We start from the raw sequence: 27,318 nt of genomic DNA, 5'->3' as shown, positions 1-27,318 counted from the left end.
TTTAATAATGAGTTATATTTGCAAAATGAATCTGTGACAAGACGGGACAAAATCAGAGTATTTTGGAGTTTGCAGGACTGCAGAAACAGACCGTGAATGAACAGCACAGAAACTCTGCTTCCCAGCCTGAACTGGTAACAAGGAAAATTGATTGCAGATCTGATCTTTAAAAGATGCACAGTACTCACCTCTTCCTCTGAAATCAGAATTAATAAATGCCATAGAAAATTCCATAAGGCAATGCATTACTGTAGTACAGCTACTAAACAAAAGTAGCTACCAGCCGTTCAAGGTATGTGTCCATTACTCCTGCTTTAAATGTGACACAGAGGTGTGGAAACTATTATAGTATGCAACAGTTTGAAGTTCTCTTTAGGAAGACAGGAGACTGTCAGCAGACATAACTTCACAGAGTATTTTATTCAAATGACAGCTCCTAAGAAGCTCAGCTACCAATGTGAACCACCAGTGTTTCTTTCAGATGTGTCTTAAATCAGACACCTCCAAAGTAAAGCACAATATACGCACTCAGAAACAATGGCCTGGTTATTTGTCCAGCCTCACACAAGAATATAGGCAGAAAAATAAACATCACATCCAATTCTTAGCAATTCTCACTAGACATAACCACTAAGACATGGATTTCTCTACTTGCAGCCATTTGTTCCATTGCCTAGAGAATTTTTTACTAATTTCTGCAGCACCTACAGCAACATCAGGCTTCTTGCTGGCAGCCCACAAGCACCCTCCCCAGCTCAGCACCACAGACTGACCCTATCAATAGATTAAACATTCTGTGTGATCACGAAGATTGCTTCATAGTATACTGACACAAGGGGGCAAATGAAGATTGCAGAATCTTCAACCAACAGTTATCTAACTTCTTAATGTTTCATTTTGTGATCTTCTTGTTCTTTTTACAGTTATTAGCTTGTGCTTTGTTCCCCCCCCCAAAAAAAACCATTTCCTCCTTTGAATTCTAATTCCCCTTATTAGATGAAGCATTTTATTGACTTCCACAAAGACGATGAGAGAACTGAAGAATCTTTCACATGAAGAAAGGCTGAGTGAGCTGAGACTCCAGCCTGGAGAAGAAAGGGCTTGTGTTTGTATGATCTCAGCAATGTTTCTAAATGCCTGCTGGTGAGGGTACGACAGAGTAAAGAAGACATAGCCAGGCTCTTCTCTGTCCAGAAATAGGACAAGAGGCTACAGGTAAGAAATGAAGTGCATGAAATTCTAGCTGAACAAGATAGGCTGCAGAGTCTCCATCCTTGAATAGATTCAAAATTGACTGGACATAGCCTTAAAGAAACTACCCTGTTTGAACTAGAGATCTCCTTTACAACCTCAACTATTCTTACTTTGAGATTTCTTTTCAGGACCAAAATCCATCAAGTAGCTGAGGGTACTAATAGGCTGGCCCTCTTCTCTGTGGAATACAATGAGGGAGGTGAAATTGACAGTGATTTCCAATATGACAGCAAAAGCTACTACTTAACAGTCTGTATTACCTTCTGGATGTGAAGAGCACTCCAGTGAATGTTAGGAATCATCTGAGGAGTGCAAGCCTCTTTGCTTAAACCTGACTTGTTCTCTTTGCCTCAAGTCAGATCCCCTCTGTCAGGCTGCCGCTTCTTCCAATTTCAATAAACAAACAACACCCCAGATCTTTGCCCAAATTATTTCAATCCTTCTGATTTTCCAGTTCATCAGATCTTCCTGTATCTGTTCTCACCTCCAGCCTTTTAACATTGCACTTTTAGACATGCTCCTAAAATTACTTGTCTTCACTCATATATAGCTATTAGTCTCGTTTATTTTCAAGCAGGCCTATCTTTTCTTGCCTTTTTATGTGAATTAAGCATCTTTTTCCCATACAGCTCCTAAGCCTAGCAGAAAACAAGCACCTGAACTGAAAACAGGGAGCCTTTCTTTCTTACATCAGGCACAGTCCTTAGGACCCCAGAGCTGCAACATGAAGTCAGTTTGATCCAGCCAGTCTCTGGCACCACCCATACAGGCAAACATCTGGAAAATATAACTGCTAATATTAAGCCACCTGAGAACCATGTGAGAAATGTAACATCCTTTTCAAAGGTTTAGGAACTGAATCATTGAATCGGCCTTCATTAGCACTTGAAGCAGTTTTCTTATCCAGACAGGAACTTTGGTTCCTCAGTTGAACTCTGGTTCTGCAAATGCTCAAACTGTGTTTTCACCATGTCACTGAACTATTCTATGCTGCTAGGGCCACCGAACAAGGCGCTCCAACCTTTGCCCTTCTGCTTCTTCCTGCTCCCTGCTATTTCCTGCCCTTGTGCCAGTGATAGGAGTTTGCATGGTGAACCAGAAGGAAGCACAGTCTGTTTCACTCTTTGCACAAAGGCCAACACGAGCACAATGAAGTAGTCAGCAACAAACAGTTTGGCCACCGGACTTTGACAAAGCCATGTAAATAGACTTATTTGTTGTATGCTCTCAAGTCTCTGATCAGCTCTTTAGATTCACATCTACTCATGGAAGTCTCTGGGAAAAATCCTGGGTACATTAAAATACTAGATCTACAAGAGCAACTGGATGGATGGGCCTGCTGCAAGCACCAGTCTGCAGCATGATGAAAAGAAGCAGAGACCTTTAAGGTCTTTCCAAGCGTTTCTAAGTCCTCAAATGGTTGAAGTGTATGTGCAGGTCTTTAATATTTAGCAGTTGCATAGGTTGAAAGAAAGAAAAGAAACTCCCTAAAGAAACTCAAAGAGAAAGCTATCCAACTTTGAGCCAGATAGGGTATTTTTTGTAAGTAGTCTACCTCATTTTGGTCATGTACATTAAGAGAAATGTGGTAGGTAAATGTGCACACAAATGTTCTTTATGAAAAGCTGTAGGCTAATTCTGCATAGCTGTGCTATTGAGAACTGCTCAGGTCTGAACTAAATTTGAAATTTTAGCTATAAGTAATTTTGTCAGTTCAAATTCATAGCAGTAGTAGAAAATGAGTGATTTTTACCAGTCTGAAATTCTGAAATATGGTCAAATAATGCAAACTAATGAATTATAACAACCTGGATTCATATTCATCTACATCATATTTGTACCTGTGCAACGGCACCAGTAGCAGTTCTGTGAAGGCTAAAATCAAAACAAATTTTGAGTGCAGATAAGCCTTTTTTCCTCCTTTTAAAGCATCTATATGATATATTAACTTGACTGTGTGAAGACCTATTTGAATAAGGTATGTGTATTTTAAATGGTAAAATACAACAAGGCTAATAAAATTAGATTAGCAAGTGATACTGAGTCATGATAGTGAAGAAAATAAAATCTTAAAAGGAAACACACTTTCAGATCTGTATCTAAAATTAGTGACATTTACATAACCATTAGTCTACATTTGACTCACCACACAGTTCTCGCATGAAGCTTTTAAAAGGAAAGGAGCCTAAGTAATTTCCATTCTCACTGCAGCAATTTCAATCATCTCAATGAAAAATTCTCCTGCAAGAGAAAAATCTTAGTGGAAGATGAGAAAAAAAATTAGTAAATTCACAGACAGATACACAGTTTAAACTTCTAACCATAAAACCGTTACCTGTCTATAGCCCAGTGGTTTAAGAAATGAAGTGGTTAATAAGTTTTGTTAAAAAAATTGGAAGACACTTTTTCTTTATGAGCTCTCTTTGTTAAAAGCATGACCAAATAGTTCCCAGTTCCACTAATTTAGAGAGATTGTAAAAATAAACACAGTTTTATGAGTTTTAATAGAGAAATGTGTTGATAATTAAAGTAACTTAATTTTTATAGTTCTCAAATATATAAACAAACACTTACCAAAGCATTGTTAGACAGGTGTAGCTTGAGATGGCTCCTTAAAAAAGTTCAGTTTTCACATAAACCAAAGCAAAATTATATATATGTCTATTTTATTTACCATCAGATACTATGAAGCTCTAAATATATTTTCTGAATAAATGAAAATACAAAAAAAGCTAAGAAAGTGTTCGTATACAAACAATATATAAATGTACAGCAACAAAAAGGCATAGGGAATACATGCAATGTCCTGTTCCATGACTCGCGTGCAGAAGTGGCTAGCCTTACTTCAGCAGCACAGTTAATACTGGAGATATTTACAGTCTTAACACCAATATTTACGTGCTGCTAAAGTATGACAGACATCAGCATCACAAGATTGACTAATTCATAAGTGGTATGTCTCTTCAGGGTGATGAAATCCTTGTATTTTTGAGGCAGCACAATATGGCCTGCACCTTTTCAAAACCCACAAACCATTATGTGCTGCTACGTTATGCCAAGGTGTCTACCATGCTTCAAGGAAACAGAAACATACTCTGAGCTGAATGTAGAATTTTCTTATTGAACTTTAGTTTTCATGTGGTAACACCAGTTGTGCTAATGAGCTACAAAATGTTTAGAAAACATCTGTCCATTGCCAAGCTGACAATTTACGGTGAAGCTCTAGACTTTGTCATGTGTGCATAATACCTTAATGAGACATGAACAACAAACAGGACAACTGTGTTTCTAGTTAGAGGAACTAAAGATTATGCAGACGTTTATTTCAAAAGAAAGCAAAAAACTCTGGATTATTTTCTAATCTGACTTTTTGTCATCTGGAAACTTGGATGTGAAAAGAAAACCCAAAAACTTTCATATGTAAGAGAAAAGAGCTAATTTCAAAATAAGCTATTGTGAACTATTCTATCAGTCTTCAAGCCATCTGTTAGCTCTGCAGCTTACCCTTACTGCAACTTTTGGGCAGACAGACTCAAAAGAGCCTTAACTAACTTCAGAGGAAAAAAAATTAAAACCCAAAACAATTGTTAGCAAGAATTGTAACTTATCTGTTATTATGGGCAGGAGTTCATCTGCCTCCAGCCTAGAACTGACCATGCTATTTTACTTGATGCAGGCAAGAGATTGGAGCTCAAGGTGCTGCTAGGTATCATTTTCTTAGACTAAAGAATGTCAGAGATTTACAGTCCTTTTACTGGTTCCCTAAATAACATGAATTATGCTTTAATGTTTTTATACTAAACTGTTAAGACAAAAGCTACTTACACAGCATGGACCCAAGCATGCCACTCCATTGCAATAAGCCTCCTAGTCAAGTCATGACAGACAACTTCTGGAAATTAACAGGGCTATCTGGAAGCACAAAAAGAGATTTGGAAGGCCATGTGGGAGGAAAGATTTGGGAATTTTCTTTTCTCCCTTCCTATTTTTGTTCCTACAGTAATACAGCAGGGCAATATCAGCTAGAAGAGTCCTCTGCCACAAATTTGCTAATTAGTGAGATTGCCAGTGTAAATTTACAGGTAAGAGCAGCAACACTTCTTATATAGTTTACCCAGACAGGAATGCTAACTGTAGGAACTGCATCAAAGAGCCATTTCCAGTATATTTTATACATGCACAGCTCTATTTACGCTTATCCCCACCCTACCTCTTACTACCTATGTTTGTTTTTTAAATCAGACAGCTAAAATAGGCAAACTAAATTAAATAGGCACAACTTACCCAACTTACCATGGTGAACTAAAGCAGGAGTACAAAGTCAAAATAAACCTATACTGTAAACATATGCTCTGACAGTTGGTCTCCCCCCCTGAAGAAACTGTGCTAGGCATAAACCAAGAGAAGAAAAAGTAAAGACAAAATCTCCACCATATATACGTGCTATGTGTGGAAAGCATAAATAAAGATAGATGTGAGCAAAAATGCTAGCCAGCAGTAAAAGATTTACTTCAACTTTTCTGGAAAAAGTATGAAAAATATTCTCTAGCAAGAAAAAAATATTCTTTTGTACTTGTAGATTTACTTTAAAAGATTGAAAGAAAATTACTTAAATAAGACAGCAGCAACATTTAATACCTTTGGAAGTGCATTTCTCACTTTTACATTCAGGCCAAATTCTTCATTTGAAACAACATGTGTTTAACAGATACTATTCTTTCAATTGCCTTGTTGATTTCAGGTTCTAGCTTAAGTATGGAGAGGTTTTTTCTTGTTGTATAACTAAATCCCTTTAAAATTAAACTATACACACCATGAAATGAAGACTTGGCAGAACTATTATGCTATTTTCTACAGAAAGGACATTAGTAAGAAAACTTGCAGGTAATTCTACCCACCCATTCAAAACATGAACACAAAACCTTGCATGAATTACAGGATTCCAGACTGTTTGAGTTTTCCTTTTTTTTTTTTTTTTTTTTTTTTTTTAATGATTTTTGATGGTGTTTTGTTGTTGGGTTCTTTTTCCTCTTTTTAACTTTTCTACAAATGTCCCAAAAGAAACCAACCAACCCAAAATTCAACACAATGTGACTGTATGTTTTCTACACTGCTATTAAAATAGATCTAATCTGCAAGGAGAATAGGCAAATTATCACATAAAATTGAAGGCAGTCTATGTGAGAGAAGGGGTTGTGGAACAGGAAAAGAATGAAAGGAGGAAGTCTAAGATAAGAAGTGTACTGATAGCTGAGCCAGGAGTCTACTGAAATCCAGGAATGTCTGCACAAAGCTGTTTACCATTACGCTTTGGTCATAAAGTCAATATAGGTGTTACCATGAGTGAGTCTCCTACCTCCATCCTTGTGTTTTAAGTCTGTGGATGAGAGACAAATTGACAAAGACCTCAATAAAAGCTGGGAATCATGTATGCAAGAAGCTCCATTACATTTCCCAAGTCCCTAAAAGCAAGAACTCTGCTGAGGAAGAAGGATTCTGAAGATGCAAAACTGAAATTCCACAGAAGCAGCTCACATACACATGTCAGGAATGCTCTTTGAAAAAAATGTACTGGAACTGTTAAAAAAAAAAGAAAGGAAAAAAGAGAGAAGTGTATGTGTATATGTATTTGCCCTAGTTTTAGCAATCAGTGTTCCCAAGCAATGAAGGAGCCTTTCCTTGATTTCAGTATTTCTTAGTTGATTTGTCAAAGACCAAGCCCAATATAAAATATCGTTTTCAGTTTTTATTGTTTATAGTTCAGAGTTTATGACAACACCAAGCCAAACTCAATCTTTTCTGACCCTATGAAAACCAGCTACAAGTCAATCCTGGCTACTATACATACTAATAAGCTCCTTAAATGCTACTATAACTACTAATAAGCTCCTTAAACCTCTGTGTAAGATATTATATCCAGAAGGTACCACTAGGCCTGCAATCTGACTGACAGGCCAGTGACTTGGAGTAAGAGACACCAAGGACTTTGTATTAAACACTGTATGTTGTCTCCAATACCCAAGAACATGATATAAAATTAAACATTTACCTTGTGCCTTTTGGTCATACAAAAAAAGCGCTCCCTTGATACTTCTTGGCCAGAAGCTCTTCCTCATAAATAGTGTTATACACCATTGCTCACAGCCATATTCCATTGCTTTAGTTCCTTACTCATAAATACAAAACACAGATCCAATATGAAAGCAAGGCTATTGCTTCACTGTTCATTGTGACCCTTTCCCAACCTTATTTCACAATAAAATTAGAAAACCAAACATGAGCCTGAAAGACTTTAGTGTTCCAGTGTAAAAGCATTACATTTGTCCACCAGTGCATCCTCTGTCCATCCTCTACAGTCCTGACATCAGCAATTACACGTCCATATCTCAGTTTCCCCAGTTAGCTTAGTTTAACCAGAAATGAGATAGAGTTTGCACTGCAATGGCACAATATGAAGTGGGGCATCTTTGACAAGTGTGTCCTGCTCTGTGCATTCCATTAATGGAGTAAGTTACTTCTATGTTAGACAGGATATTTTGCAGTGTAGCTTTTTGGACAACTGCTGGTAAATTTGCCAAGCTCTCCTCTGACAGTTCAGTGCCACTAACACACCACTAACTATGAATACACACAATGGCAGTTCAACACTGGAAAATACTTTTAGGGTTTTATTGAATTAATCTGGGGAAAAGACAGAGATAATATCACCGTTCACTACCCAGAAATCCGAATATTTCCATTCTCTAAGATTCTCAGATCTAAAAGTGTATGTAGCTGTATCTTTCTCATACACTGTTTACACCCCTCTCTCCAAGTTAAAACAATAGTTTCATTTTATTTTTGTCATATGCTTACTCAACACTGCAGTATTTATACTGCAAACATACTAGGATTTTATTACTCTTATTCATTCTCAAATCTAAGATTTAGAAGTATACTATTTTATTCCTGCCTTCCTGCTTCTTTGTTAAGGAACTATGTTTCCATCTAATTTGTGGTGTCAGCAGCCTTTAAAGTGATATGCATGTATTTTTTAAAAGAAAAGATTCCACTGAAATATTTCTGAACATTAACTTTGAAGGTATCAGTGTACTTTCGGCTACTATTCCGTTATTACTTGGTTCAGGCATAATCTACAATACTCAGTTAATTCTGGTCAGAGGAAGAAGAATTAAGATAATAAACTATATACCTTGACTGCTCTTCTCCTGAAGTAACAGTGAGATTTTTAATTGCTGTTCAAGACTGCAGTTCTAAAAAGAAAAAATATAATTAAATCATTTTAAAAAAATCTCTCTTAACTAGCAATTTTGTTGCATGTGTTTGTTTAGTTTTTTAAAAATTAAATAACTCTTAACACAGCAATAAATCTGCCACGCTTCACCTCAAAGAGGTGCAGTAATCCAGGACCAAGCTTATACACACTCTCCATGTATAACAGGTCCTCCCATACCTTCTAGCAAGCAGCTGAATATTTCTAAGACTATTATAAAGTTGTGTAAAAAAAAAAATCATAAATAACGCTTTAAATAATTCTCTGAACAAAAAGATGAATACTTGAACAGAGATAACTAGCAGTAATTTAGAGTTTTGGTAGCACAAAATTTGACATTAAAAAATTGTGTGTTCACTATTTCCTGATTATGTCAACAACACTCCTCATATAACCATGGCAAAAGACTGGGAGAACTACATTTTTTGCAATGTGAGGTATTAATAACTAAAGTAAAGCAGATGACTGCTGATTACTGAAATTTACTGCTACTAAATTTGGAGAATCTATATCATGTGTCCAGCCATCTCTCCAAGGATCATGAACAAACAGATTTAGACTAGCTGGAGAACTACTGCCTAAGATAAACATGAAATAACAAAGCCAGCTAAAAATAAAAACCAGGAAGTAAAACCATTGAGAAATTCAGAAGTATAAAAATACCTAGAAATTCAGAAGTGCAGTTAAGGACTCTCAACATCAAATTCTGTTTTACACCCTTTTTACTTATTTAAGACTCCAACTACTGCTTATACTAGCTTGATTCATGCATTAATTTGTATGAGGTGCACCCCCCCCGCTGATTGCACTCAGGAAGACAAACCAAAGTGAAAACTGTTACTTGGTTCTGCAATATTGGTGCTTCTATTGGAGTGATGAATAGCAAACAGAATGCAATGGATTTTTGTGAAAGGCAAGAAACTAAAGGTAGTCAGTTCTGCCTTAAACAAGTACAGTATGTCCATTTTTATAGCTTGCTAACTAAAAAAAGCATAACTATGGGAAGCTGATATAGCACTCAAAAAATTTATCAATGTACTGTTTGGTATATTATAATTGTATTTTAGAATCAACTGCAGCTTAAAAACAAAACTGAATAAGACTAATCCCTCCCACCTCTTTTCCCAGCTTCTAAAATTTTTTTTATCAGAAGTTGATGCATTAAACTAGATTGCTATATGAAACATTTTACAGGGAACTTGTAAAGTAACAAGCTCCAAGTTGTAGCAGAGTTTGTAAAAGTTGCATTTCAGAAAAGCTTTCCAGACCCCTCTTGACTGCACTGGTATCTTGCACACAACTTCTAAAAATCTGTCTTCTCTGCACCTTTGGCAAGCACACAGGAAGAAAAACTGTGTGAACCCTTTCAATCTGTACCGGCATTCTTTCTGCTTGAAAGGACACAAAATTAAGAAAAATGAAGAAGCTGTTTTCTACGTTCAACAAAGTAAATTCTATATTTCATTATAGTAGTAATTAAAATGTTCTTTCCCCCCAATTTTATCACTTAAAAAAATAAAACTAAATATAGTGGATCCATCAAAAAGAAAACCAGATCTGTCTTAGAATATAATCTTCAGTTTCTGCATGACTAGTAAAAAAATTTTCTAACACCTTTTCAGATTTAAAAAAAAATTTAAAAATATAAATATTTTCAAGTTCTCCAATAAATGTAGACTTAGATTATTACACTATTACATTCAGGAAAGATTATCCTCTTATTATAGCTAAACTTTCCAAAACTTGAAATCATTAGTGATAAAAGAAAATGTGACAATCCCTCTCCAAACAACAATAACTGTTCAATACAAATCAGGTACATAATGTAAAGTTATTAAGACAGGGAAACAGGTTCTCCTTTTAAATGCATTAAATTTAAAAAACCTAAAACTTTAAAATCTATCAGCTATTGGTTCTCTCAATTATTTGCTGGTTGTCTTACAAAAAAAAAAATTAAGTTAATGAAGTTCTCAGAAGACTTGCTCTTGTAACAGTCACTGGCCTTGTATAAAATTTTGTGCTCCCCTAAACTGGCACAGCCTTTTATGAAAGAAGGCCATGCAAGTACCGCTGTTTAAATCTTCTAACTTTAGAATGTATAGCAAAGCATTTCTTGTCCTCAGTAGAATATTCAAGTCATTTGTGCAGAAACCCTGGTGGTCTGTGCACAGGATCAATTTCCAAAGTACTTCTAGGAAAGTGAAAAATATATTGGTCAGTATTAGCCAGACTGCCTTCCTAGTTGCTGTCTTATCTCAAATCGGTGAATGATTACAAACCATAGGCCAGTAACAGAGCAACATTTTTTAATTGCCTTATATATAAATAATAACTATTTACAGTATGCCAAACCACAAATCTTAAATTGATATTTTGTTACATCTCAGTATTGTATGGGACCATAATGCCTAAAGATAAAAACCAGGCCCATAGCTCAGAATGAAACCCCACTTGTAAAGGGCTAAATTTGCTGCTTGTCTGCTTTCAAAGATTTAAGGTCAGAGTGACAATGCTATAAAATAAGGGTCAAAGCACAAAAAGACCAAGGCCACAGAACAAAGAGCTTTTCGTGTCCTGAAAGAAGTTGCTTTTTGTAAGCCTGCCTTCTGGCTCAGGCAGTAAATTTGTCTTTTTCTTAACATCATCACTACATGACTTCTATAAAATGCCAGACATCAACAGCATGACTTAGGAAAGGTGAGACTGACCTGTTTGAAGAAATCAACTCAACTGTTAAGGGAACCCACTAGTTAATAGTAACTAGTGGAGCAGTTACTCCTAGTAACTGCTACTTTTACTTTTCCAGCTGTTAGCTGTATTTCTACAACTTCATTATTTAATTAGCCACTTCAGCAGAAGTTTCAGGTGTCCATAACACCTTTGGGGTGCAGATTCCTGGTCATATTATCTTATTGTTTATTCAGTGATAGCTGGTGCAGCAATCTTTCCCCCACCTCTCCATGAAATTTTAATAGAAACCTACTAATCTTAATAGATACCATCTAAAACACAGATTTGTGTACTCCCTTTCAAAAACATTTGTTTGGTTCCCCACTTTCCATCAATGAGACCCACTATTCACAGAACTGAGCTAATACAAAGTAAAATGGGGCTAAGGCTGACACAGATCAATAAGCAGTAAATTTAATTTTTCCAGCCAGAAAACATACTTCACTTAGAACATGCTTTTCCAAATAATAACAAGGGTTTTGACAAATGAAAGGAACTTTTTTTGGGGGGGGGGGAGGAATAAAGACAAGTGATAAGGTTGCTGGGTACTTCTTACGGCTTTATACTAAGCTAGATTTTCAATATTTCACTAACAAGCTTAAAGTAAAACCACGATTAATTAACTAGATGTTAATATATTAAAAAAAGGGGTTTATAACCCAATACTTAAAGTACACAAGTAGTTAAAAAAAAAATCAGAATTGTACTCTCAAACTAATAAATATCCACAAACCTAAACGATGTTAAGTCTCTGAAAACTAGCATCTAAATTTTTTTAAATAAGAAGTTACTTGACAGTATGCTCCTTGAGCAATATCAGTACTGCAAGAAGTGTTTCGCCATCATAATTCAAACCTATATGAGAGAACCAAAATTATCTGTATTATCTTTTACAGCAGGTCTAAAGCAAGACATTTTGAAAACACAGATCTTCCATACTTCAAGTAATTATTTTTCCCTTCAAAATAGATGGCTTCTGTCTTCAAAGTTACTTTTTTTTTTTTTCTCCAGTCCTAGTAACTTACTTAAAAGCTGGAACTGGAGATGCAGACATGTGGAATTAGGTTAAAAAATATACAAAAAAATCCCTTACCTTTTGACTCTGGAGATCTATAACAGCTGAGTTTCAGTGCCAACAAAACAGAAGTTTCATGAAACAAATCACTTTGCTTTTGATCTACCTTAAGCTATAATATCTGATTTCTATATTAATTATTAAATGCAGCATTTAATAAAATCACTTTTTCTTTCTAAAAATTTAATATAATTGAAAAATACCTTAATATAGGAAAAGCTTAGTGTAAAGTATCAAAGGCCTACTCCAATCATCCTACACTTTCTGAAGGAAATGATTACTCCTCATCTCCTAAGCAGCACTGGTGCGAGTATACTGATTTTTTTTGTGGTGAATAGCAGCCCACAAGTTAAGGAACTGATGCAAACTGGCAGATTTCCCCTTCTAATTCTGAGTCATATGCGTCATCTTTTTGTCAAAAGCTGGGAAGAAAAAGAGTCTCTCTTCCAGCCTGCCACATGAAACCACCTGCTTAAAGGCAGAACAGACCAATACTGCAATACTGGTCTGCACATTGCTGGTACTTACACATTTACTCTTGCTTTGTTCAAATAAACAAAATACTGAAGACAGCTTTAATGTTAATGACAGAACTTATCTCCTTGATTTAGAGTAAAAAAAAAAAAAAAAGAGAAAAGTCATATTTGTCTCAAAGTGCTTATTCTTAAAATGGTAGTGTCTTACCTGCAAAAGACTAAGGGTTCAGTTCCTTAAAAGCTGACATGCATGCTTGGTTTAATCACCTAGAATCAGACCGGTTTCATAGAAATACATTCCAAAACCAAGAGTTCATGTGTGTGATTAAGACCTCTGTGTCACTGTACACGGCTGCCAACTAATTCCTCAAACCCACTCCCCCAGTTAAACCAAAAATCCCCCCTAAATCCCAGAGAACCTACCATTTTCTGTAGGTTAAATTTCACATGCTCCTTTTCCCCCTGTTGTGCATTTTGCAAATTAAGAACCAAGAAAACTATTTTCTTCTTGGACAGACTGATCAAGGCCAGTCATTGTTGGACTATATATACTATGTTATGACACAATAGCTCTCTTTCAAAGGCACCAGCACCAGAGGTTGGGCACATCACTGCCAGCAGATTACATATTTTCAAATTGCACTAGAGTTGCTGATCAGACCTGCTGAAAACAGGTGTAAATGTTTACTGCTACAATGCACTGCAGTATTTATATTGATCTGTGGCACTGCCAGAGTGGTTGCAAGTAAATATTTTTTAGAGAAAAACAGCTTGAAAAGTTGTTGCAGCTAAAGCAAATTTTAGACATTAATAGTAAGTCGTGCAAAAAAATACAAAGAAAATACAACTTGACTAACTGATCCAGAGTGTAGAAACAAACATGGCACTTTAATAATAGATCTGCTTTTTTATATACAAGTACACAAAATATATTATATATATATGCATATAAAGTTAGATAGAAAGACAGGTATAAACTCACACACAGACTCTTAGATAAAATGCCCTTTGTTTTCAAATTTGTACTGTGCCACAAGCATTTACACGGCTGGGTGCATACATTTCAATAAAATGAGAAAATTTGCATTGCTAAAATAAGAATACTTGAGTGCTTTTCAAGAACCACGACACCATCATTTGCATTACAGGTTATTATTTACAAGTATTTAAGATGCTCTGTAAATCTATAATGAACATTGCAACAGTGAAAACTGTAATTTATTATGTAATGCACTGTTACATAAATTGTTTAAATTGTGTACAATATACACAGATGATCTCTTCTACTTGGTTAAATATTAAATACATCACTTTATTGCTCATCTTCAACTATTTTTTTTCCCATTCTATATAATATATTTTACTTGATAAAATTAGAGACACAAAGTACCTCTCTGATGCCTTAGCCTGGTTATCATGTGGTTTGGTTTTTGTGTATTTTTTTAATATGAAATTATTATTCATACTGTCATCTTAATTTGACTAACTTTATAGTATTTTGTAAGAAAATACTTTACTCACCATATATTCCATTTTCTTGGTACTTAACAAAAGACATTTAAGCTTTTCTGCAATGTTACCTTGCCCGCCAGAACCCAGTATCTTTCCAAGAGCTTGATGTAGCACGTGACAGCATATAAAAACCAAGCAAAACCCACCACCGAGAAAGTTGTGCCTTTTTGACAATGGCGGGACTGAATGAGGTAAGACACTGTGGAAGATGTTTCTTAACTTGTAATTCAGCAAAGCATAACAACTGTCTTCACTTCTTTCTCATTCAGTGGAGCACTCCAAGATATGAAAAGTGAGTTAAACAAACCATTTAGGAGGGTAATCACAAAGAGCAGCTTTTGTCTGGGGGAGACCCTGGGAAAGTCTCCATTGGCTCCCTCTTCTTCATCTCAGGGCCACAGGCACCCATAACTGTTCTGGGATAGGCTGCTGCTTTGAATTGCCCTCTAGTGTTAGCCTTCATTAATTCCTACCTCAATGACAAATCCTGTTCAGGTTTTTAATAACGGAAAGTGGGTCAGCAACATAAGTTATGTTAAGCTAAAAAAATTAAACAAAAAATCTGAACAGTGTTCCAAACTTGTTTTCAGGTCAGAAGGCTGTGAGGTTGACAAATAAGTATTACACACCAAAAATACAAGAAGTGTATATATCTAAATGCCAGCCCCCACCCTAAAAAAAAAAAAAAAAAAAATCAAGGACAACAGATTTATGAAAGAACTTACAAACATTGTATTTTACATTTCTAAAATATGAGTTTTACATTTTACATTTCTAAAACTAGTAAGTTTCTTATGCAGTTTCACAAAAATATCCATTTCTGAAGCAAATACTCAATATTCACAGCCAAATTCGGTGTCATTATAGTGGGATCAGAACATCAAAAAACAGTGGAGTTGCTGGTGTCAACAGAACACAGTTTAGCAGTACCAATAGCCTGGAAGGAATTATTCTCTCACTGCTAAGTCAAGAGTCTCCTTGTTACACCCTAAACCCAGATGCAAAACAGGCACCATGAAGATCCAGATTTTAAACCTGGTAATACAAGGAAGGGAAGGCAAGCATTTTTCCCTGATTTTATTTCAAACCGTGTTTTATCTGCCCTCAAATTGTTTAGCAAAGTCATGAATCTGGGACTTAAATAAGTATGGAAAAGATATTAGTAACACTTGCATGTCATACAAGCGATGGATTTCCACACACATAGAATTAAAGATGAGCTTATGACCTTTTGTTTAAAAAATAGTCTGGTCCTGCAGAACTACAATCCCTTGCTCTGACAGAACCGAAAAAATATTTTTAGAATTAGGGGTTAACACAATGAAGAAAAGTACAGATTTGAGTGCTGCTTTTATAACTCCTGTGCTAGGCATTAAAAGCAGCATTTTCCCTTCTCCTGAGAACCTGGAAAAAATCTTTTGGTTTTAGGGAGCAGAGGAACAGGGTAACCAGTACATAATCATTCTTTTTGATCAGGAGTTCTTTTTGCCTGTGGAAAATGCTGACATTAGGTGTTTTTGTATCACTCTGTTCCACAATAAACTTTTCAATATATTTTCACTTAGAGAAGGACTTTCTTATAAGAGCCATTGCAATGTTTCACAACAGATGGAGCATCTTTGTCTAATTTCTGAGCTTGACTAAAATATGGACTAACTTGCAACAAGAAAAAGTGAGGTATTTTCAGAATAAAGTGATAACATTCATAAGACCACAGTATCTACCCATTCTACCAAGAGAAAATTTTGCCCCAAAAGAATACAGTAATTATAAAGCAAATGTGTTCATTTATCAGATCCACTGGAAGTCCTGCTAAATCTAGAAGTGACTTATATGTCTAGAAGTGACTTGTATATCTATTTTGAAGCAGGAAATGATCAGTTAAATTTGGGAAGGTCATTGTCATATTCATAATTATAATACTTTCTAAATGTCTAAGTTAATTTCCATATGAATACTAAAATCCATTTCCTTCTCTGGGGAGAAAGGGCAGTTAAAATTTTTTTTTTTTTAAAATTTAAATTGTTCTTCATATCAACTAGGAAATGGAAGTAAGTATAAAAAAAAAAAAATCACAAAAATCTTTGACTAAAGGCTTTAAAAAAACCCCCACCAACAAACCAAACCATCCACAAAACAAAACAAAAAAAACCCCTGTAGGACACTCACAGGAAGTAAAAACAAAGCTCTTAAAATGCAGTGGGTTAAAGAAAAGGTATAAATACTTCAGAGGTATTTGAACATTACTAAGATTTTTAAGTACCTCACAAATTAAAACTAGATATTGCTGATATCTTGCTTTGACTAGATTATCTTGATAATGTATTTCAATAAAAAGAACTAATTCTCTTATAATACAGGTCTAAAAATTTAGAATAAGCAAAAAAGTCCTGCCCCAAACAAACACATAAAAAAATTACCATGAATATCCATGTGTTTGAAAGAAATACAAAATTAACAAAGCTAGAAACAATTGTTTATTAAAGACACTACTCAATTAGCAATTGCATCTTCATACATGCCCTGTTTTTAGTGTGCAAACAGCAGTCTAAACCAAGGTGTATTAAGAAGCCATCAATACACCATATGGACACTAAACAATTTTGATTACATTTCTCATTCCCCCACTGAAACCTTCAACGCATGGGTCTACATAAATTCCTCCTCAGACTTCTGCTGAAATTAGACAAAAATAACAATAAAAAGCAGGCAATGCCTTTATATATTTATATTTGAGTAAGAAGAATAAGCATTTAAATATTCCAGTTCACATATTTTAACTATTTTTCCTAAAGAATTTTCATGCCATTTGCTTTTCTTTTCCTATTGCCTAGCAAGATCATTTTATCAATAGACAAGGAAAAATGATGTATATAGGAAGAATTTAAGGCTGGGATGCTTACAACATGTTTCATTGAATGTCTGAAGTAACAATAAAAATTAATGTCTATTTAAACCTAATAGTCTACAAAATTCTATTTTAAAATAATGTAGGGCTGGATTTAGTTTAAACTAACAAAATCCAGAAAATTCAGTTGCTTCTGGATTTAAAACTTAAAATAGTCATGCCTAAGATATCAAGCAAAATGGTTGATTTTACATGTATTTTAATAACTAGCAATGGGTTGCATTTATAGCCACAGATCTCTTTAAGGAAAATTATTTCAGTTGCCTTTGCAAAGCAAGAGAAGTCCTTAAAGAAATCATAAACGAATTGTAAAAGTAATCTGCAACAGTTCCTTTTGGATGAGCAACAAGCATGCATTGTCAGCTTTCAAATTATGATTTAATTAACAAGACTTGTAGAGCCTCAAGTGTTCTACCTACAGTAAGAGCAGTAGAAGTGGCCATGAAAAGTTCCACATCTGAAGCACTTCTTTACTGAAGTCTGCACATTTTTATCTTTTCAACCTCAGTACAATTAGATATTGCAAAACAGTTTACAAAGTCAAGCACACCGCTTGCAATAGCCACACCAGCAATTTTTAAGGGGCAAGCACTGCAGGCCCTTAATTCAGGCTGAACTTCCAACAAAATCAGTAGTTGTTTTGCTAAATAAGAACTACAAGAGGAGAGGCTAAGAGTAGGAAAATAAAACAAATGCACCCCACTACCTTTCTTGCAAGTTTCACCTACTCTTCAGGTCAAGAAACATTCATGTTGACTACCAAGTACAAAATAGCTCTAGAAAAAAAAAATTAAAAATTAATATGGGCCAAAATTCAGCAAAAATATTCTAGAGCAAATCAACACCTTAAGTGGACTCTAATCATAACTGACAACTGCAGCACTCTTAAAAGATACTAGAGCTTGTAAATGGGAAAGACTCAATTACTACATTACTGCAAAACTCTTTGCACTTCCTAAAAAAACATTTAGACCTGTCTTAAAGTTTTAAATACTTCAATATATACTCAATTTGTAAAAGGAAAGAAAGTGTGCATCTAATGAGAATACCATTCTGCAAATCCTTATTCATGGTTGTGAGTCATTAGAACTACTTGTGTATATTAAAGTTTGTAGGATTAGGCCCTAAATGTAAAATCCCTTTGATTTACAGTTGTGAACCAGAAACCACCTTTTCTGCTGAATAAGAATCTATGAGAAATACTCTGAACCTGTGTCAGACCAAGGAACACTCCATCAAACTTTCACCTTTTAAATATCTCACAAGGGAGCCTTAGATACCTTTGCCTTGCAATATAATCCTGATTTTCATTAACAAGAATGTAACTGCTTTTGTACAGGAAAAAAAAATGAACAAACTCAAACCGTTCAGTGAAATCCTAAAATCCTTATTTTCCTAAGAAAGCTAGTAGGAAAAAAAGGGGAAAAAAAGGGAAAAAAAGGAAAAAAAAAAAAGAAAATAAGAAAGAAACAGCAGCAATGCAGTACCTCCAAAGCAGCTTCTGGACAGACCGAAATATTTATTTATTTGGGAACACATTAGGCATGTTTCCCAAACACAGTTACAGCATTAATAGAAGTACTTTCACTGTATGTTTAATGACATAAAGAAAGAATTAAAACTGAAAGAATTACCTACTCACCAATCACAAACTTCAAAGCTTATATAAAGTTAAGGTTTACTTCCTATACTTTCTGTATTCAAAATTTTCTTACTCAACTAAGAATTTTCTGTAGGAGGCCTTAGCTACCCTAAAATCATAGTATTGTATGAAAAATATATTCAGAATCCATCTGCCTCAAATACTTCTGTAACAGGAGGTGTACTGCTGGTAAATTCCAGTAATTCTTCAGTCCTACCAGCCACTACTTACAACAATGAGGAAATATGAAATCTACACCTCACTGGATTTGCTTGGTAGAAATTAGGAGTTACTGGGATAAACTGAAATTTTGGGTTTTTAAAATTCCTCTGATTTTAAGGTACAATTACTTCCTACAAAGAAAAAGTCTTCTTGAAGACAGACAGATTTGATTAAGAATAAAAAATGAATTCCACCTGAAAGTTGGAATTGCTAAAGTCACAACATGTTCATAAAATATGTTGTACTGAAATATCTTCTCCTGAAGATAAAGTCTTACAGATTTTACTATTCCATTTTGTATTTAAACAAATTTACTCAATCCAAGACCAGTTGCTATTTTAATTTCAATTGTCTGTGTAAATGGTTAGTTAAGACTGTTCGTATATGAGTAGATGGGTTATGATTACTCTGAATGGATTTCTCAGTTTCAGCCAAATGAGGGCTTTTAGTGCAAAGCAGGACTTGCAATATGAGTGTAGCACAGTCCATATTAATTCCTCTAAATTGTTCAGTGTTTTGCTATATAATATCTGTTTGCCAAAAAATAAAATAAATAAAATTTCTGAATATTTCAGAGCCTCCATACAGATGGAAGGCTCTGAAAACCTGTTCTTTTTTTCTGTTTTCTGCTTCTTTGCTTGTCAGATAGCTAGTTTATTAATGCCTTTAAAACCAAATTTTACACACTATATGGAAATACACTCAGCTAGCTCTCCATTCTATTTTATTCTTTAACACACCCTCCCAACAACAAAAAAAAAAAAAGTTATTGAAAAATAATTTTTTTATATCATCCATACTTTTTTCTTGGATTAGCAACATTTCAGTTGGAGTTATTCCCAAGACAGGAATATGAGAACAATACTATATGGAGAATTTATATAGCTCAAATGGATCAAGGCTGTTGCAAACTCAGCTTTTTATACATATTTTTGGCCACTTCATTTCCATCTGAGCACAGCCTGTGTTAATACTTTTACTTAGTGTTTTATAATTTTACAGGATGAGTGTAAAGAAGAACTATTTTAACAAATAATAAATTCTTGAACAATCCCATTAGAACTGGCCTATTTTGAATACTCCGAATAAGTTATACTACTGTGTACATTTTTTAAAATAAAGAACATATGTAATAAGAGAAATGCTAATATAATATATACCATGCTCATGCTCCATCAACCTTCCAGAGAGTTTTTCAATCACAGGAGTAAGCCGTTCTCCAAAATCAGCTCTCTATTGAAAGGTCAAAACCTGCAATAAAAATGTCATGTATTATAACATATTTCCAACACCCACAGTTTCATGGTTGATCCCCAAACATAGATGTAGGTCATCAGCTTGACCCTCGCATTGTCTATGTTACAGGAAATCCTAATTTTAAAAATACTTTTTTTTAAAAACCAAACTGACTTGATTAGGAACACCTGTGATATGCCTCTTTATTATCAGAAGCCTCCTGAAACAAATCAGATTAGCATGTTTCTGCTTTCATTCTACCCACAGCATTTTAAGATGAAAGTAAGAGGAAGGAGGAAGAAAAAAAAAGAAGAAAAAAAAAAAAAGAAAAAAAAAAAGAAAAGAAAAAAAGGACTAAGGGGTGTTGTTCTCCATTTCTATGCAGTACCAATCCCTCTCTCCACCCTCAAACAAGCAAACAGGTAAGTTTTTTTAGTAAGTAAACTACTTAATGGATGTGTGATTACTGCTGTCATATTTCCTAAGATATGCTATTGACTGTTAAGTATTTAAATTCTAGTGTTTCACTTAAAGGAATTTGAATTTTTTTTTTTGCTCTTCAAGGCAGTACCAGTATTGTCTTTATTAAAATTCAGCCTACAAATATTAGCTACTTTAAAGCATATAATGGAAAAACTACAGTCATATAACACATTCTGAGAGATGAAATAAAATTTTAGGAGTAAAAAAAAAAAAAAAAAAAAAAAAGAAAAAGAAAAAAAATTAAAATAAAAGCAGCAGCCCTGATCAGGTAAGAACAAAGTATAGATGCAGTAAATATAGCCAAATAGCTACTGGAGGAAATACTGCATTCGCATAGACAAAAATCTTAAATCTATTTTGACTTTATTTGAACTTTTCATTGTAGACACCATAACAAGACACATCCTATGCTTAATAAATGAATAACTGATGCCTAAATCAGCTCACCTGCTCATAAATACTTCTATAAATTTGTTCTTTATTCTTTGAGAGTATTCAAAAAAATACTACAACCCCCCCTCACAGCTATAGACTTATAATAATCACCCTGCTTTAATAAGAAAAAGGAATTTGTATTTTCGTGTATTCCACACATCATGTATTTCACCTTTTTTTAAAAAAGTTTTTGTTTTTAAACCAAACACACCAAAGTTGTGGTCCCCCTCTGTGCTTATACTGAGATTTAACATGCTTGAAGATTATATTGAAACTGGACTTACATAAAGCTATTTAAAATGAAAATACATGCCTAAGCCCTATACGATGTGTAATTATCTTTTTCTCAGACCAAATCTTCAAGAGAATTTCAGTTTATGCTAAATAAAATAATTAGTTGTAACAAGATTCAGTGCTAAAAAGTTTATTAATATTCTATTTACTGCAGATTCACTCACTAGAGTGTCTGAAAACAATCTAAATAGTCACGGGGTGGGGGGGTCCTATTTCTAACAGTGGTTTCCTTTAGACATTAATAACGATTACTGAAAGTCACTCCTATCTTTCAGTTTTAAGCAATATAACAATATCGCCTTCAGTTTTAGAAGACATCTTGGGAAACCTTTAACAAAATAAAAGCTAAATGTACATAATTTACATTTGCTACTGTTGTGTGCATCTGGTAATAAATGTGTGTGTGTGATGTCATCCTTACAAACTAGCAACTGTTCATTATCGAGCTCTAGAAAAGTCTTAAGAATTAGATAAAGTTAAAAAATTTAGTATTCTCTGTAAAAAGAGAATTTTTTTTTATTTTTAATGATACACTAAAAATATTATTACATGTAAATATTAGAATAAAAAATTGACCAACTTTAAGTGTTAGCTGGACTAGAGCTCAAGTTGTGCTCCCTCCTTTAACACTCATCCAAATCTTCTAAAGTTCTCACACAGCATTTAAAGCTAAGATCAGAACTATTACTCAAGTGTGGTAATATCAACTGTATCCCAAAGTTTTGTTATTAGAATAAGTGTTTTAAAAACTTACAGGAAAGGGTTAAAAAAATAATCAGTACAGACATTGCCTTACACCCTTATGGGCAGAAATTTTTATACCTAGCTTATGCTGAATATTTCTGAAATTGTCCACTATCCACAATGAAGACATTTTTCAATAAAGAAATTCCTTTTGAAATCCAACTTATGTATTAATACACCAGTACCTAAAAATTCTACATAACTCCTGCCAATAATGCACCAAAAAAGCCTACAAAGCAACATTTTCACTGACTAAAAGAGGTTACTGGAAATCTCTGGCTACACCTCTCTACTCTGCCTGATGTCCCCTTTCTCTTTGAGAAACATTTCAACTTTTTTTTTTTTTAATCTTTAAAATACATTACTAGTTCTATTAAAAAGATAGATGGCTGTGAGAAGAGTCACAGAGGACTAAGTTCAAAAACAATTTGGGGAGCCTGTTCAAACAAAATTTTTCAAGTATTAATGATAACAGAAAACACAAATTTTTGAGATCAGGTTCCAGTGTTAGATATTAATGTTTAGAACTTATAATAATAAATAGGTGGGGAAAAAAAATCTGGGGAAAACACTTACTGGTGTACATGAAGTTATTTTTAGTTTTAAAAACTTTCTGAGAAAAGTGTTTTTGTTTCTACACAAAAGCCTACAATTTCATTCTCTATTTCCTTCCCAGACAGTCAAAACTAGTCCAAGATGCGCTCTAACCTTGACAGTTTGTAATGAACATGAATTACTCAAATAACTTGCAATGGGCCTTTGGGTGTGGGTGGATGACTGCATCTACAAAGCAGAATACCTGCAGCATATTTGTAGAATACAGTGATAAGCTTCTTGGTTCTCCCTTACATATTCAGGAGTTAATTGCTCCCCAGAGCAAACAACAAAATCCAGTAAGGTCCTACAAGAGGACCACTAACTGATCTGTGGCTACTTTTCGTGTAAAGAAAGCTCATCTGCTTTTACATGTGTAAAAGTGTATCAGAAAAGCAGTGATACACCTGTTAGGATGGCTTCTGACACTCAAGATGGGTGAGATGTGCATCTTCACACAGTGTTCACAGGCAGGGTAGTTTGTATGCAGTTCCAGTTGTAATTCGCTGCAGAATTTGACTTATTAGTCATAAAAATAATTAAGGAATTAAAGACTCCAATTTATTTTTCTTTCTATGACATTACATTTTGGATGGAATAGTAATAGGTTCAGAATTCCAGAAGCTAAGGATAAAAAAACTCCCAAACAATGAACTAAACAGAAAAAGAACCTCATGATACCTTGGTATTGCATATGAGGTCTGCCCTTAAAATGTTACTACAATAAGCTTTCTATGAAGTATTAGCCTAACACATTAAAAGGTCACGCAGATACACAGTCATACTTTCAAATTACTGTTATTTCTGAAAATTAAAAATTCTCAAGAGTTACTTTCAGCTTCAGTAGATTTACATCTATAAAATGACAGGGTACCTCTTCGAAACTTAGAGTAAAACTTTAGAGGAGAAAAAGAAAAAAAACAATCCCAAACCAAATGAAGCTTATTTGGATGTTTTTCCTAAGAATCAGGATAAAGGATTAGACTCAAAAGAAACAAAGGAAAAAAAAATTTCAAAAAAATGTCAAAAAAACTCCCCACACACTATGCTACATGTTATACCTAAGCAAGGTTTAATTAAGCATAGAACTTTAGCTTTCACTTATTGATAAAATGTAAATATATATATTTAGATATTCAAGTTCAATTGATATTTCCTCCAAATGCAACTTTTCCAGGACCAAGTAATCCCAGTTAATGTTTTACATTTTAACTGAGGTAAAAAATGCAAGCAGCTCTACAGGGGTCTATTTAAGCTACATGATTTTTCCCCCCTAAGTATCTCAAAATAAGGAGTACATCAAATATAAGAAGGAAAAGTTACTTAAAATACGCTATATATTCATATTAGATTGCTTACTGCTTTCATTTTAGCCCCACCCACCTTTATGTAATTGTAAAATATGAGAACAGTGCAGCTGAGAAATAAGAAAGCTTAAAAGAACAGTTGTTTCATGTAGTCAAACATGTGCCACGCACAGATTTTAATTAAAATGAAAAACAGGTATAAATTGCATGCTATTGAACATGACTAGTGGGGAAAAATGCACACGCACCTGTACAATACTGAATTATAGGGGTTTTTTTTGTAAATTAGCTATGAGTCAGGACAGTTATTTCATTGAAAGTGAAAGTCAGTATTTGTGAGTGCACTTCCACAGCGGAGTAGTGTAAATCTCTTCAAATTCTGATATTTCAAAGTATACACAGCTACAGTGAAACAGCTTTGTGCACATTCCCATACTGACTGTCAAAAAACATTTCTGAAAATACTCTGAAAGTAATGATGCAGAGCTAAAGAAATGAGTGCTAAATCTCAATAGGATCTTACTAGGACCTCAATTTCAAGGATTAAGTGGAATTTTCTATCAGGGCACAAAGGTATGAATTGCGGAGACAAACTAAGTAGCTATTCCCAGGAAAAAAATAACTGAAAAAGTGTAATTTATGTACTGGATTAAAAGAATTCAGGGAAACTAGGGATCTGAGACAGAAAAATCTCCTTGAACTGCTGGATTTCTGCATTACACAGAAAATACCTTGAATCACAATCCAGTTGCCATGCTGGAAATGCTAAGTTTTGCATTTCACTTTAAGACTACACGCTCTCAGCCATGTACACAGAAATCTTTTGTACAGCACTTCTGCACCCCAACTCTTCCCTACGTCCCTCCTACGTCCCTCGGTTAACTCGTTATTTTCGGTGCCCGGGGTGCTTAAGCGCAAGGCGGCCGCTTCTGGCTTTGAACGCCGCGGAGGGATGCGCGGGGGGGGGGGAGCGGGGGGACGGGGGGGCAGCGTGGGGGGAGGAAGAGGAGCGGGGAAAGGCTGTGACCCGGTCCAACCTCCCAGCCCCGCGTCCCTGCGGGCAACCGGGGGGGCAGCAGCCGGTCCAGCCTCCGCTGAACGGGCGCCTTAACGGGGGGCCCGATGCTGCATTCGCTGCGCATCCTGCCCGCCCGCCAGCTCGACGGCAGCCCCGGGCACCCGCCGCTCACACGGCATCGGGGAAAATATACGCCATACGCCTTCCTGCCTCCAGAAAAAAAAAAAAAAAAAAAGGTAAAAAAAAAAAAAGAAAAAAAAAAAAAAAGTCGGGCGGCCGAAAGTGAAGAGGGAAGTAGGAAGAGGAATAAAAAAGTAAGGCTTAGAAATTGTGGCTGGGAAAGAGCCCGCTGGCCTGGCAGCGCCCGAGCTCCCTCCCGGCCCCGCCGCACGGTGCTGTCCCCGCCGGCGCTCCCGCCACAAAAAGATGCCTTGTGAGCCTGTGTGCGCCACTCCGAAACGCGAGCGCCCACGCCAGAGCCGGCCCCGAGGGGGTTAAACAACGTCGTGGAGAAAAAGGCACCGTGTCACATATTATGTGTGTATGTGTGTGTGCGCGGAGGGGGAATCGCCCAGCGCACAGGCTGCGAGAGATCTCGGCGCCTATCACAATAAGCACGATCGCGTTCATACAGCTACGAGAGCCCGAGAGCTGCTGGCCACCGAGAAATGACATAGAAACAACCACCAAAAAATAGCTAAGCCAATGACAAATAGCGACCCGGGTGACAGAGACAGAGAATTTTGTAGGCGGAGAAGAGGAGGTGAATGGCCAGCTCTGATCACAGTATTAGGCTGGGCTATCTATGGGGAGGGTATTTACTTGGTTTTGGGGTGTGTGGGAGGAGAGGAAAAACACCTACAAATAGCTGGCACGATTCAAATGGTCTCGGATTATGTTTCCCCCCCTCCAGTCCAGGAAGGAAACTCGCGTTTTAACGCTACAAGGGGGAAAAAATAGCTCTGTGCAATAGGGGATGAAGAGCACTTTGGTCATTCGTTAATACCCAAAGGGGCAGAGATGATAAATGTGACAGCATGTGGCAGCACGACCATCACCCGGGCTCCTGCAAAAGGCGGCTCCGTATCGCGACACGGGAAATTAAGCGATTGAGTAGGAGGTGGAGAAAGCGCTTAAACGGAGAAGTTAATCTGCTAACATGGAGAGGAAACAAACGGAGAAAAAAACCCTGAAGGTTGTCCTCTATATTTTTTTTTTTTTTTGGGGTGGAGGGGTGCGGGGGGAGAAGGGAAAGGGAAGAGAAAGAGCGAAGGGGCATTAATCCAGCTTACGAAAACATGGGGAGAGAGGAAGGAGGAGGCGGGGGGGGGGGGGGGGGTTGGGGGCGGCGGGCGAGAAAGGGAGATGTGCATGTAAGTGTGGAAGTCATCCTGGCGGCTGGCTGCTGCAGAGCCGGGAAGCAGGAGCCTCCGTGTCCCGGGCGCTGCCCCGAAATTTCCACGGCGGAGAGAGGGGAGGCGGGAGGTGGGGGGGAGAACGCGGGAGGGAGGTATCCGCTGGCGGGGGGGTGGTAGGGACCGGAGAGGAGATGAGGGGAAGCCTGTCCTTCCTATCATGTCCCGGGAGCGCGGGGCACCGGGACCCTCTGGAGCTCCGTCTGTCCCGCGGCTCCCGCCCGCCCCCCCGCCAGCCTCCGCGCCGCTCTCCGCGGGCCGGGTGTAAGCGGCGTTCCCGGGATCCCCGCCTGGGCGCGGTGCCGCCCCGGGGAGCAAGCGGGGTTACCTGCCGGAGGAGACGGCCGCTCCCGACTGCTGAGGCTGAGGGAGGCGAGTGACATATCCGCCCAGGACCTGCCGCCGCCTCCCGGAGCCTCCCGGCCCGCTGCCCGCCGGGCTCCCGAGGTGACTTTTCTCGGCGGCGGGGTGCAGGTTGCCCCCGTTTTCCAAAGACGCTCTTCCCCCGCCCGCCCAGCTCCCTCTGCCCCAGCCGCGCCCGGTCCCTCCAGCTCTTACCGCCTGTGCCGACGGCGGCAGCGGCGGCACCCGCTCCGAAGCGCGACGGTGAGGGTGGAAGCGGGGTAGCGGAGGGGAAGGGAGGTGAGTTTCGCGGGGCGGGAGGGCGGGCGGCCCCCGCGCCTCCCCCGCGGCGGCGGTA

The 27,318-nt window shown here is 36.8% G+C and overlaps 1 long non-coding RNA gene across 3 annotated transcripts; it reads right to left on the bottom strand.

Annotated features, from left to right (window-relative positions):
* On the bottom strand, positions 1 to 27,318 carry LOC132323591 (uncharacterized). Of its 3 annotated transcripts, XR_009485375.1 has the most exons (5): positions 27,177 to 27,318; positions 20,253 to 20,343; positions 8,447 to 8,507; positions 5,080 to 5,166; positions 1 to 3,495 (listed from the first exon to the last, which is right to left on the bottom strand). It is a non-coding gene; the product is annotated as an uncharacterized LOC132323591 (long non-coding RNA). The 3 variants fall into 3 exon arrangements; XR_009485376.1 differs by lacking the exon at positions 8,447 to 8,507; XR_009485377.1 differs by lacking the exons at positions 5,080 to 5,166; positions 8,447 to 8,507.

Source organism: Haemorhous mexicanus, chromosome 2, assembly GCF_027477595.1.
Source record: "Haemorhous mexicanus isolate bHaeMex1 chromosome 2, bHaeMex1.pri, whole genome shotgun sequence".
NCBI lineage: Eukaryota > Metazoa > Chordata > Aves > Passeriformes > Fringillidae > Haemorhous > Haemorhous mexicanus.
Note: the sequence above shows the minus strand (reverse complement) of the source record. Positions and strands in the feature narration are given on the sequence as shown.